At 35.6% G+C, this 12,496-nt stretch overlaps 1 protein-coding gene across 1 annotated transcript in view; it reads right to left on the reverse strand.

Annotated features, from left to right (window-relative positions):
• The window catches only part of LOC109075820 (SAM and SH3 domain-containing protein 1-like), an 81,046-nt gene that overhangs the window by 22,332 nt on the left and 46,218 nt on the right, over positions 1-12,496 (reverse strand). The window lies entirely within an intron of this gene.

A 12,496-nucleotide genomic window follows, 5' to 3' on the forward strand; every position in this document is an offset into this window, starting at 1 on the left:
CACATAATAATACTGATAATCACAAGAATAAATAAATAAATAAATTATTAAAATAAAATAAAATAAAATAAAATAAAATAAAATAAAATAAAATCGCTTTCTGGAAGACACTAAATAAAAAATTCCCAAACTTACCAAGATATTCATGAGGTCTGCCCATACATGCGAAAAACTGTCAGGTGTGCTCAAATCCCCACAAATTTCTTGATTAGTGTTTGTTTCACTATCCATAGTCAAAATAATAATCTACTGCTCCAAATATAAAACTGCGTTTTAAAGGCACATCCTCACAGACAGCGAGAAGGACAGCAAGAGCCAAATGTTGTTCATCCTGTCTTCAGATGAGAAAAACATAATGCACCACTCATGGGTAAAATATTAAAGAGAAAGCACAGCAATCTGGAACGTCTTCTGGCTTTAACACTCCTGCCGTCCAACAATCACATGCCCAAATAGAAATCACAGCCAACTGGAATCAAACAGCATGAGATCCAGCACTGATATATACAGCAGTCAATGAAACGCATTAAAAACAGAACAGAGCTGAGAAACGAGAACTACTTATAACTGGCTTTTAATACTGTTCTGTTCGAGTTCAGAAGCCCCTGAAGGATCCCGGGAGCGCACCTGCGCGTTGATGGCTGATGTTCACAGACACTGAGCAGCTTATTGAGGCTGATTAATATTCACAGACTGAGCTGCGCTGTGCTGGAGGAAGTGACACTTCCAAAGACTGACTTGGCTCAGATTTACACACATCAATGAGCCTCAGAGACGGCCATTCAACAGCCAGACAGCCTCGGAAGACATCAACAAGGAGATTCATTATAAAAACAAACACAACAACTAAAATAAGACGAGCATGAGATGAGCTTTAATAGTCATTAATCAGCACTGCTTCCAGCACCAATATTATTATCAGTCACACTTGAATGAAAAGGGTTACAGTATCTTTAATCATGCAGTTTATTAAAAAGATGTATGCAGTTACTACTCTATGTGAACAGACTTTTGATATTCACTTGATTTTAACCACTTTACATGACTCAGAATACCCTAACAACCCCCTAGCAACCACAAAGCAATGCACTAATAAGGACTCCTTAGAAGTAACCACACAGCAATGTGCTAAAAACCACAAAGATCACCTTAGCAACTGCTTAGAAATGCCCTGGCAACCAAACATAACAACCTAGCAACAGCAGCTGCAAACAACACTCGCATATTATTATCAGAGATATACTATTATAGTTTTTATTATTTTTTATTTTGAATTTGTTTTTATACTTTGTTTTCAATTTAATTTCACCTAATTAGTAATTTTGACTTTTTTTTAATTAGTTTTTTTCTTTAATATGTCTATATACCTTTATTCATTTTTATTTCAGTTTTATTTATTTTAGTACTTCAAGTTTACCTAAAAAGAACATTAGAATGCTTTTTGTTTGTTTTTTTGTAAGAAAGTTAATGATGGTTTTGTTTTTTTAAATTTTTTTTTTTTTTCTTTACATGATGTTAACTGATGTACTGGAGTGGTGAGGATTATTGTGATGTTTTTATCAGCTGTTTGGACTATCATTCTGACGGCACCCATTCACTGAAGAGGATCCTTTGGTGAGCAAGTGATAAAATGCTAGATTTCAAATCTGTTCTGATAAAAAAACTAAACAAAAAAAACCTCATCTACATCTAGGATGTCCTGTGGGTGAGAACATTTTCAGCAAATCTTAATTTTTGGGTGAACTATTCCTTTAAACAACGTAAATTTCTGGTTGAAAGGAAAATGTGCATTTACTGGATGATAAGACCTTGCAATACATAAACAATCCCATCTAATAACATCAAGTGAACCTTGACGACACGCATATCTATTGTTAAGCACTCGGTTTAAGACACTCATTCTGCTCAGTTATAGTCATGCTGTGGTTTGTTTCTGTGTTCTCACAGACACAATCTAAAAGTAGAGTAACCGCTGTGAAACTCTGACCTACTGTTTGTATTTCTTTTCCCACAGTCCTCCAGAAATTTATGAAAAAACATGGGCGATCTCTTTTCAAATAATCAAGCATGTCTTGGGTTAGAAAGCTAAACTGCAATTTGCTAAAAATGGCTCAAAATGCAGTGTCGTCTTCAAGAAAATGCTGTCATTTAATATCGACAGAAGCAGAGAAGATCAGAGGCACAGAATAGATTCTTATACTCGTGAGACGCTTCCTTCATCCGGCTGAAAACATGCGCATTCCTCCAGCGCGAGAGGCACAGGGGTCTCGTGGTCACGCTCTCTGTGACTAGCTCGACTGTCCTCGAAGAGAGAACCATTCATTTGTTAAGTGACATGCCCTCCAGTCAAAGCTGTGCGAAATCTGGCCACTTTTCATCAGTTAAGAAAACCAGCGATGCTGAAGAGAAAAGGCTGATCTGAGCTGCCCAACACAGCCAGCCTGTGATAAACACTTTATTATGGTCCAGTCACATGATCTGCCTGCTGTCTCCTACTGTATGTGCGGCCCTTTCATTGCATGCAAACAGCAATTTTCAAGCCATTAAAAAGAGTTATGAAGTATTCGTGCATTGAAGCCACACGTACTGTATGTGTGCATGAATTCACCATAACCACATATGAATTATGCATGGAAATCAACTACAAACGGCCAAAGAGAGAACTCTCACAAAGTTTATGAACATGTCCTGGTCACATTTCACCCAAAATGAAAAACCTGTAAAAATTTTAATAAATAAATAAATAAATGTTATAATTTAATTTATAGTAATTTTACATAAATTATGTTATTTAATTATTCATCTTTTTGCTATATTTATTATTATGTATATAAATAACTAAATATTATATATACATATACATATACATATGTATATAAAATTATAAATAACTAATGATAACTAAAATTATATATATATATATCTATATATAAAATTTTAGTAATTTTATTTATTTACATAATATAATATTTAAAAGTAAATATATTATAGTAAATTAATAATATATAAAATAAATATAAATTAATTTATACACACACACATTTATTAAATATTAATAAATGTAACACTCTTACATAATCCAAGAACTTATGTCAATCACCAAGAAATGAATTCATTCTTCATAACATAAGTGCAAATCAGAACATAAAAGCACCAACCAGTACAAATAATTCATTCAACCTTACAACCAAACTTCTCAAGCCACCAGCGGGACATGAGCATGACATTTTAGTTAACAGGGTTTTAAATGAGGTACAATGTCACACCACTGTAGACAGAATGAGAGCGTCTGAGCGGCTCGAGGGTCTCAGCATGTGTCGGGGTGACGCAGCTCATTTATCTTCTCCTCTCTGTGGAGCCGGTCAAATGGGAGTCGACTGCACCTCCTCATTAACCAGGGACCCTGGGCATGATGAATGGGATGACGGGGAATATCACAGCAGCTATAATGGCTCTAATTCCCCGGGATATCTGACAGCAGGACTGTAAGAGTAGCCCAGGGTCACGCCACATTCACCTCAATTAGTTTTCAACAGCTCCTGGGAGACAATATCTCAGAGGGGAATGTGGCTGTCGCATTAATTACATATCATACAGGCCCACTGCCAAACTCAGACTTCAGCTACATGAGGACGGCTTTTTTACAGCAAGATCCAGGTAAATAGAGTAAAAAAAAAAATGCATCATCATACAGTAATTTCCCAGTTGATTGATTAAATTAAGAATTCCAAACATTGTTTGAATTACAAGCTTTCTGAAATGTTATGTTTAAACATACAAATAAGGTATTATCTAATCAAATATGCACTTATTTGCATATATTTTCAGAACAGAAAATCTGAAGACTGAATAATGTATGGTTTAAGGTTCTTGTTTATTTTTTGTATTTTGAATTTTTTTATTGCTCATTTGGTAATTTTTTTTGTTGATAGTTAGGTAAAATTAATTTTCACCGTGCCTTTATGAATAAAATGTTCTATAAACTCAGGTGAATAATATATGACTAAACCTCTCTGTAAACCCTTCAGAATCAAACTGTAAACTTTGTTGAAAGAGAAAAAACTAATTTTGACAAAAATGATTGTAATTGAAATCTATATTTCAATTAGTTTAACAGATTAAATGCAATAACGTAAACATTTAAAAGTGTATTTTGGATGTTTTCTTTCCATTATAGTCTGAAGCAACATGCTATGTAAAGTCAAACAACGCAGACTCTAGCGCATGAAAAAACAATGCTTTTGTCTGAAGCATAAGGGATTGTATTGAATATACACATTTTCTAAACCAGATTTTTGTCATCACAATGATAGATTGTTTTTAGGACAGTGCTATGCAGTTGCTAGGAAACTGATGTTTCTTATTCACACTTATTTTGGCCTGGTATTATGATCAAATGAGGTGCAGACGTACACACAAGTCATATCTATACACCAGAATGTCACATAGACAATTAAACATGGACTTTCAGTAAGAAACGACATCTTAGCAACCACATGGCAACACTTGGTACTATTCAGAACACCCAAGCTTCTTGGCAGCAACTTTTACAAGTATGATTTTCTTTATGAAAATGTTCAAAATCCAATATCCACAACTTCTTAACGCGCACACATTTCCACCTCTGATTCATTTTTAACAAAACTAGAGATCCTGATGTACTTGTCAACAAATATCAACTCAAGTGTTTAAATCACATATCATTACCTAACCTAAATCTGCACACACACACACACACACACACACACACACACACACACACACACACACAAACACAACACAGCACTCACACACACACACACACACAAACACAAACACAAACACACAAACACAAACACACACACACAAACACACACACACACACACACACACACGCCATAAAGCAGCCAGGACACGTTCTGGCACCGGGAAACAGGAAATGACACAAGCAGGACTTCTCCAGGAGACATTTCAGCTGCATCACTGTCATTGATTAGCACACGCACAAATGTGGAGCGCAAACGTCTTGAAAGTTTCTAAACGATGTCTATGCTGTGCAGCTGGAGACCTTTCCGAGTGTGTGAGGAATTCTTGGGTTTCTCTCGCTCTGCCTGCGGGATTCCTGAATGTGCTGAAACATTTAAACCAAAGAGCTTCTTTAATCAAGTACATATGCTCTGATCTGTTTCTGTATGTTTCTCAGTCACTTCCTGTCTTTAGTTCACACACATCCTACATTTCAACATGTTAAATCCTACATATTATTCACTCACTCGTTCTAAGTTGTAATTCTCATTATCATTGCAAACTGCATGATTTGATGGCATTACAACAAATACTACATATAATGATATATAAATGTAATTTTTTTTAAAAAAAATTCAGTTTACAATTTTATTATATGCATGTTAAATAGTAAGGAATTTATATCATGGTAGTATTTATTGTAATGTGTATGTATATGTGTACACACACACACACACACACACACACACACACACACACACACACACACACACACACACACACATTTTTGCCGTCAACGTGTTCAAACAGACATCTCAAAAACAGAGAAAAACAAATAATATGTTGACTTTGGAAGGTCAGTGGCCAAACGTTTAATTTACAGTATTAAAAAAAGACTCATTTTGCAATCTTGTTTTACAAGTTGGACGTTCCCACAGTTTGTGGTGTTCAGGATCTGAGAGAGAACAACCGAATGAATGACAACATCTCCTAAACCATAATCAAAGCCAGACAAGCTTGAACTCTCAGATTAAACAGAGCAGAATGGGGTTAGTTGTCACATGGGACGTTCTCGGAAAAGTCTCTCATTTTTTCACAAATGTCAAGATGGGGCAAGCTGTTGTATGTTACAAATGTTATAAATGTGTCAGTGCTGGAAATGAGCAGATGCAAGGAGGAAAAAAACATTGAAACATATTCTTGTCCAAATGCATGTAAAAAAAAAAAAAAACATTGGTTCAGGAATTTAGTATTCAAATACATATAAGAAAGAAGACCAATAGGAATTCTGTATGCAAATACTGAACATTCTAATGTTAGTCTAATGTTTACATTTCTTAAAAACATAAAGGACCCAAAACAAGACACAATCTAAAGATAAAATGATCTATAAAATAATCTATAAATGCCATAAGCTTAGGCAGAAATATAATTGCAGATCTTTAAAGATTTAAAATGTGCTAACCTGAAAATCCGAGCAGCATCAATGAAGAGATCCAACACATTCATATTCACACATTCAAGTCTAATAACTCATCTAAAGCATCATGACAGTTAGAACATGTCTATTTACAAGTTCCATTGGAGAACAAAGGCAACCCCACACTGAAAAGTCACACTCACCACTGTTTTCGAGTCGAACATGTGGCTCCTCAGTCCTCGTCATGTCTGAAGCTCAGTTTGACTGCTGAAACTTTCCCTGGAAGCTCAGAGAACAATACATGCTGCTCTGACGGAGGACTGACCCCCACACATCCATCACACAGCGGCCAGCAAGCGGTGAGAGCAAATAAAATGAATTATACTGCAGGGTGGAGCTGCGAAACCCTCCCTCTCTCTCTCTCTGTCTCTCTCTCTCTCTCTCTCTCTCTCTCTCTCCAGCTGTGGGACAGTCAGAGCACATACTGCCACCACAGTTGAATAAACTCCTTCCTATGTGCTTTCAAAATGTGCGACTGCGAGGCTGATGGGGCAGAAGCAGATAAGATTACACTGACAAAAGCTCAACAGACCTATCTTATTATCAGCATGGGTAAAAAGATACAGCCCATACGCTGCTGACGGGAGGAAATCTAATTCAGGAGTTTGATATGGAGAGATGAACGACAGTCATTAGGGTGAATCTCACAAATAAATTTCAGGTTCATACAACATCCCAAAATCAAAGCTCAATTATATTTTCAAAGAAGAAAATCAAGCCTATTTTGAGGACTTTTAAAAAATGTTTGCATTATATTTTCATAATGTTTTATGAAAAAAATGCTAATTATGGTAAAAGCATGGACAGTATAACACACTATATTACATAATAATATAATCTAGTAAAATATAATATAAGAATGAATTATATGAATTATATTATAATTATATAATATAATAATTAATATAATTATTTTTACTTGCAAATTTAAAAGAAAAAATAGGAAATTCTACTTTGTATAAAGATAAAGTTATTTTTGACCAAATCATACTCAATATTTTATTAATATAAAATTAAATATAATATAATATAATAATTGATTAATTATTATATTTATTATATAATATAATAAATAATATAATTATTTTTATTTGCAAATCAAAAAGAAAAATTAGGAAATTATACTTTGTATAAAGATAAAGTTAATTTTTTCATACTCAAATGTCATACTCAATATTTTATTAATATAATATAAAATAATATTAAACATTATGTATGTCATATTTCACTTGCAAATAAAAAACAACAACAGGAAATTACATTTTGCATAAAAAATATTTTTTTGCATAGTCATATACTTAATAAAATAGTGATAATAATAATAAAACATATAACAATTAAAATATTGAATGCATAATAACTTTGTACTGAACAACAAATAAGTTTTTTCATTTTTTAAATCATGTTTTAATGAGATTGAACCATTAGGGAACCAAACAATTGGTGAACAACTTCAGGTCAAAAAGACTTAACCAAACTTGCACACACAGAGCTCTAACCGCCAGTAGATGGCAGCAGACATCAGCGTCACATCACTGTCCATTAGAAGAGGTCTGAATGCTGGACTGACATCAGCGATTAGCATTATCTCCTCACACAAGCATAACCAAAACTACTAATAGCACAGTATATATTCACAGTACCATTCCAAATCATGTGCCTCATTCATTCAATGTGTGCTGTTCTTTATAAGTGATCTCACCCGGTGAACAATTAATTATATTGTAGGGAAAAAATCCCACAGACTTAAATTGAAAGAGGGAATATTCTTATTAACAGCAGTAACCAATACCAGTAAATCCTAAAAAAAGCAAATCTTGAAACAAAACAGTGAAGCAAAACTGAAACAGCAACATTGTCAGATGTCTGCAATGACACCTTCACTAATTATACTGAGTGATCTAGTTTTGTTGTGTCATCCCATGGTCTCTCAATCCCTCACAGACATTACATTCACGTTCACAGCACTATTGATCAGTGAGACTGTGAGAGGAAGTGGCTGGGAGTCTGTTTGTGGTTCTGGACATCATTAGATCAGTGGCAGATGGCCGGTCGGAGATCTGCATCATGTCTGTGTGTATTTGTGGACGGTGGGCACATGCCAGAGGGCGCAGTGATAGCGGTGCCAGTGCCAGAAAGGGCATTTTTGCGCACCAATGCACCGGCAGAGAAACTGAGCCTGTCTTCCCTGGATTTCACTCACTCATACTGCACCAGTTCATACAACTGCACTCTGCACCACTGACAGGCCACTTCTGATTTACTACGCAGACATAATGTTCATTATCAGACTACTTATAGAAATTAAGCTGCAAAAACAGGATGTTCAGAAATCATAATGAGAACATTCAAATATGCCCGCCCAGTGTTATCATTAGGACACTATAGTTTTTATTAATGTTGTGAAATAGTAATTAGTTTTAGATTTAGTAATTTGGTATAATATCTCTATAGAATTATTTTAATTTTAGCTTTTGTTATTTTAGTACATCAAGTTAAACTAATTGAAAATGAGAAATGCTGTTTTCACAATTAGCTGAATTTGTTTTTTTTTAAAGTTAGTTTTTTTTAAATATTAAATAACTGAAAATAAAATAAATAAAAACTGAATCCCTTGTGTCATTGTTGAATTTTCCTAGTTTTCACATTATGAAGGTAAAATGGGTTGCAAATGCCATTTCATTTTGTCTTTACAAGACAAACAGCTTGTTTAATTTTCCATGTTGCAGAAAGCGAAAAACTTTTTTGGTACAAGAAACCTTGTCTAGCATTATAAGTGGATTTATAATGAATCCATCCCTTTTAGTGAGAGTCACAGAGTCACACAGCTCTCGCATGGTGAACCGAGCGATTCACATCAGGGCATAACTTTCTGTTTGTTGTTTGTTCCAGTCATCCAGTCAAGCGAGAACACATGTGACTCATGCCCATAACAGCTATCACTCAAAATCTAGCGTGATGCTTCCAGACACTGGGTATCTGGCTCTCTTGGGGTCGTACAGCCCCATGTTGGTCATGTTGTGTGATTGTGAACTCAGCATGACCTTCTGCGTCTGAATAGCTGAAAGCACATCCAACGGGCCGCAGCTGTGCACAGAAAATTCATTCTTCATTCAGCTTATTTATTTAGTTTTGCATTATGTGGCTTTAATTTTGCCCTCTTAAAAAATCAAGGCTGATTCAGAGGATTGCCAGATGTTTTGACGTTCCAGCTTCTCACACAATTACATCAGTCAACATTTCTGTGCCAAATACATCAACTAATTATAATTAATGAACCCATTTTGTGAATCCACTGCATTTTTCGAATGCATCTTTATGTTTTGTTGCTGGTTATGGATTAAAGCAATTCACTCATTATATAAATATCTGCAGCTCATTTCACTTCCATATGTGACATATTTAAAACAGGATATTCAGCAGGGAAAAATATAAGGTGTGAGCACTGTATGAGTTTGTTTATCAGAATAGATTTGGAGAAAACATCACTTGCTCAGAAATGGATACTCCGCAGTGAATGGGTGCCGTCAGAACATCACAATAATCCACAAGTTATCCAGACCACTCCAGTCCATCAGTTAAATGCCTTGTAAGGCTAAAGCTGTTTGTTAAGAAAAAATCCATCATCAAGGTATTTTAAACTGTTGCTTCTGGCCAAAATAATAGTCCATAATCCATAATAACACTCCTGATTCAGATGAAATAACTTCATCTCTGGAAAAAGCAATATCATGGATAGAGGACTCACATTTTAGCCAAAGGCAATGGCTTGGTTTGTTTTCTTACAAGACACAGCTTTTCAATTCACAAGACATTAACAGGTGGATTGAAGTGGTGTGGATTACTTGTGGATTTTTGTGATGTTTTTAATAGCTGTTTGGATTCTCATTCTAACGGCACCCATTCACTGCAGAAGATCCATTGGTGAGCAAATGATGTACTGCTACATTTCTCCAAATCTCTTCCCATAAAGAAACAAACTCATCTCCACCTTGATTGTCTGAGGGTATGTACCTTTTTTAGCATATTTTCATTTTTGGGTCAACTACTCCTTTAAGCACATTAATTAACTATGACGGCAATGTTATTACGGAGGTGGAGCATTTTGACTAAAGATTATGTAAACAAACCTTTTTCCCCCTTTGGAATGACGTGCATGGTTCAATCGTGCACTATAGTATCAGAAACCTACATTAAGTTAATTTCACATTGACATTAATAGTGACAAATGAACGAAGCATGACGCTCCCAGCGGACACGTCTTCTGCGCTGTATAAACTGAGCAGACTGTAAATAAGCCGAGCTCTGTGTTTAAGACACTGCATGTGTTTTGACCGTGACGACCTCCAGGGCAGCAAGACGGCGTCTGTGTGGCCCGTCTAACGAGGACAGACAGCTAAGTGAATTTTGACAGGTCTCTAGAGACAAACGGGGTTAAACAGACGTGCCTCTTTGTAGCCAACTGTCAGTCACCCATGTGCTCCTGTCACACGATAAACCCACACGCTGACAAACAAAAACACTTCAACCATCTCCCATAATATATGCTTGTGTTTCAATTATGGCTGGAGTTTTTCCTACATCACTGGATTCAGTCACTACAGGCAGACGAAACTAAAATATCACATTTCATCTACCTTGTCACACAAAAAGGGACCTTCCTCCAGTAAAAATGCCAACATATATTTCTAACCACAGGATCATGTTTAATTCAAAGAAGCCAGGATTGTGCTTTTTAATTAGCAATGGATGAGTGACCTGGAATTCCCATGGACTCGATCTGTGATCCGCCACACATTGGTCTACAGGAGTTGTTATCATCTCAAAGAAAACATCTCAGACTCTCACCTGCTGTATAAAGTCAATAAAGTGTCCCAGTGAAAACACAATGACCTCAATTCTCAGCGACTGACCCATATACAGTGAGCCAACAAGTGCATCTATTGTGAAAGTCCTAATTAAGATTTAATCAGTTCCTCCCTGCCTGCAGATGTTTCCACAGAGACCTGGAGCTCCACCACCGAAGCATGACCTGAAGACATCTATACCATAACAAATCCTGCAAGTAACCTTACCTTGACCTGAAGCAGCTGTAATGAACGAAAGAGTATAATCCAGTAAATCTAGCATTAATCTCATCTGATAAACCTCAGCAGATCAAAGTAGATTTAAAAAAGGAATTTCCTTTAGAATAACATGGACATGAGTTTTTTTTATTTTCTTGTTGACTTTAAAAGGAATTTGCAATCATACATTACACAGCGGCAAAATGATCATAAAAGTATTGGCCACATGCGAAATGACCACATTTGGTCAACCAGAAAATGCTGAAAATCAACGATTTGCAAATGGAGCCACATTGAGAACCTCATATATCTGAGAGTGAAGCATTTAGGGCCTCAAAAATGATGATGACCCAAGAAAAGTTTAAGAACCAGAATCTAAAATGATATTGAGATATCTTCATTTATAGGCATGCACACTTTGGAAAAGAGAATATTTATGTCACTCAGACAGGTATGTTCAATGCAATTGTTTTGAAAACAAGATACATTCTAGCTTCAATGAAACTTGTTCTTCAGACATTCCTCTTTAAAAAAAAAAAAGTATCAACTGTATTCAAAGTAGGACTGCACGATAAATTGTATGCCATTATAATGCACATCTTGTCAGTGTGATTAGTAGTAAATTTCCTTTACATGCTTTCAGATGGAGGGGCATTTAATACACAGAGCCGTAGATCACTGATAAGCTACACAATATCGTGTTCATAATCTGTTTATTAAATGCCGCTCCATCTGAAAGCACATGATGGATATCTACTACTAATCACAGAACCGGCTTTACTGACAAGATGCACATTACAATGGCAACGCAAAGTGACCCACATTTGTTTTTTGACCACTGAAAATGTGCACATGGAGCCTCACTGAAATCTTCATACATCTGGAACCAATCCATATATGGCCTTAAAAATGAAGACGCCAAAAGGAAAGTTTTTTTTTTAATCTAAAAGGATATTAAGATGTTTTTAATACTTCTTGAGTTACAGGCATGCAAACTTTGGCGAAAAAAACCACAAGAATGCTTTTCCCATTTTTGAATGGTTACCATTGCCATATAATGCAACAGAGATCGCTAAAGTCAATAGATTTTATTTTATTTAATAATCTGAAGATCTCTGGTTGCATCGACGTAATGACCCTAAAGATGTGGGAAATAAAAGGAAAGACAGATTATCATGAACATTTCAGTTCCACATGCCTGCAATCTCATTTCAGCTTCACCTCA

The sequence above is a fragment of the Cyprinus carpio genome, chromosome B17, assembly GCF_018340385.1.
Source record: "Cyprinus carpio isolate SPL01 chromosome B17, ASM1834038v1, whole genome shotgun sequence".
Classification (NCBI taxonomy): Eukaryota; Metazoa; Chordata; class Actinopteri; order Cypriniformes; family Cyprinidae; genus Cyprinus; species Cyprinus carpio.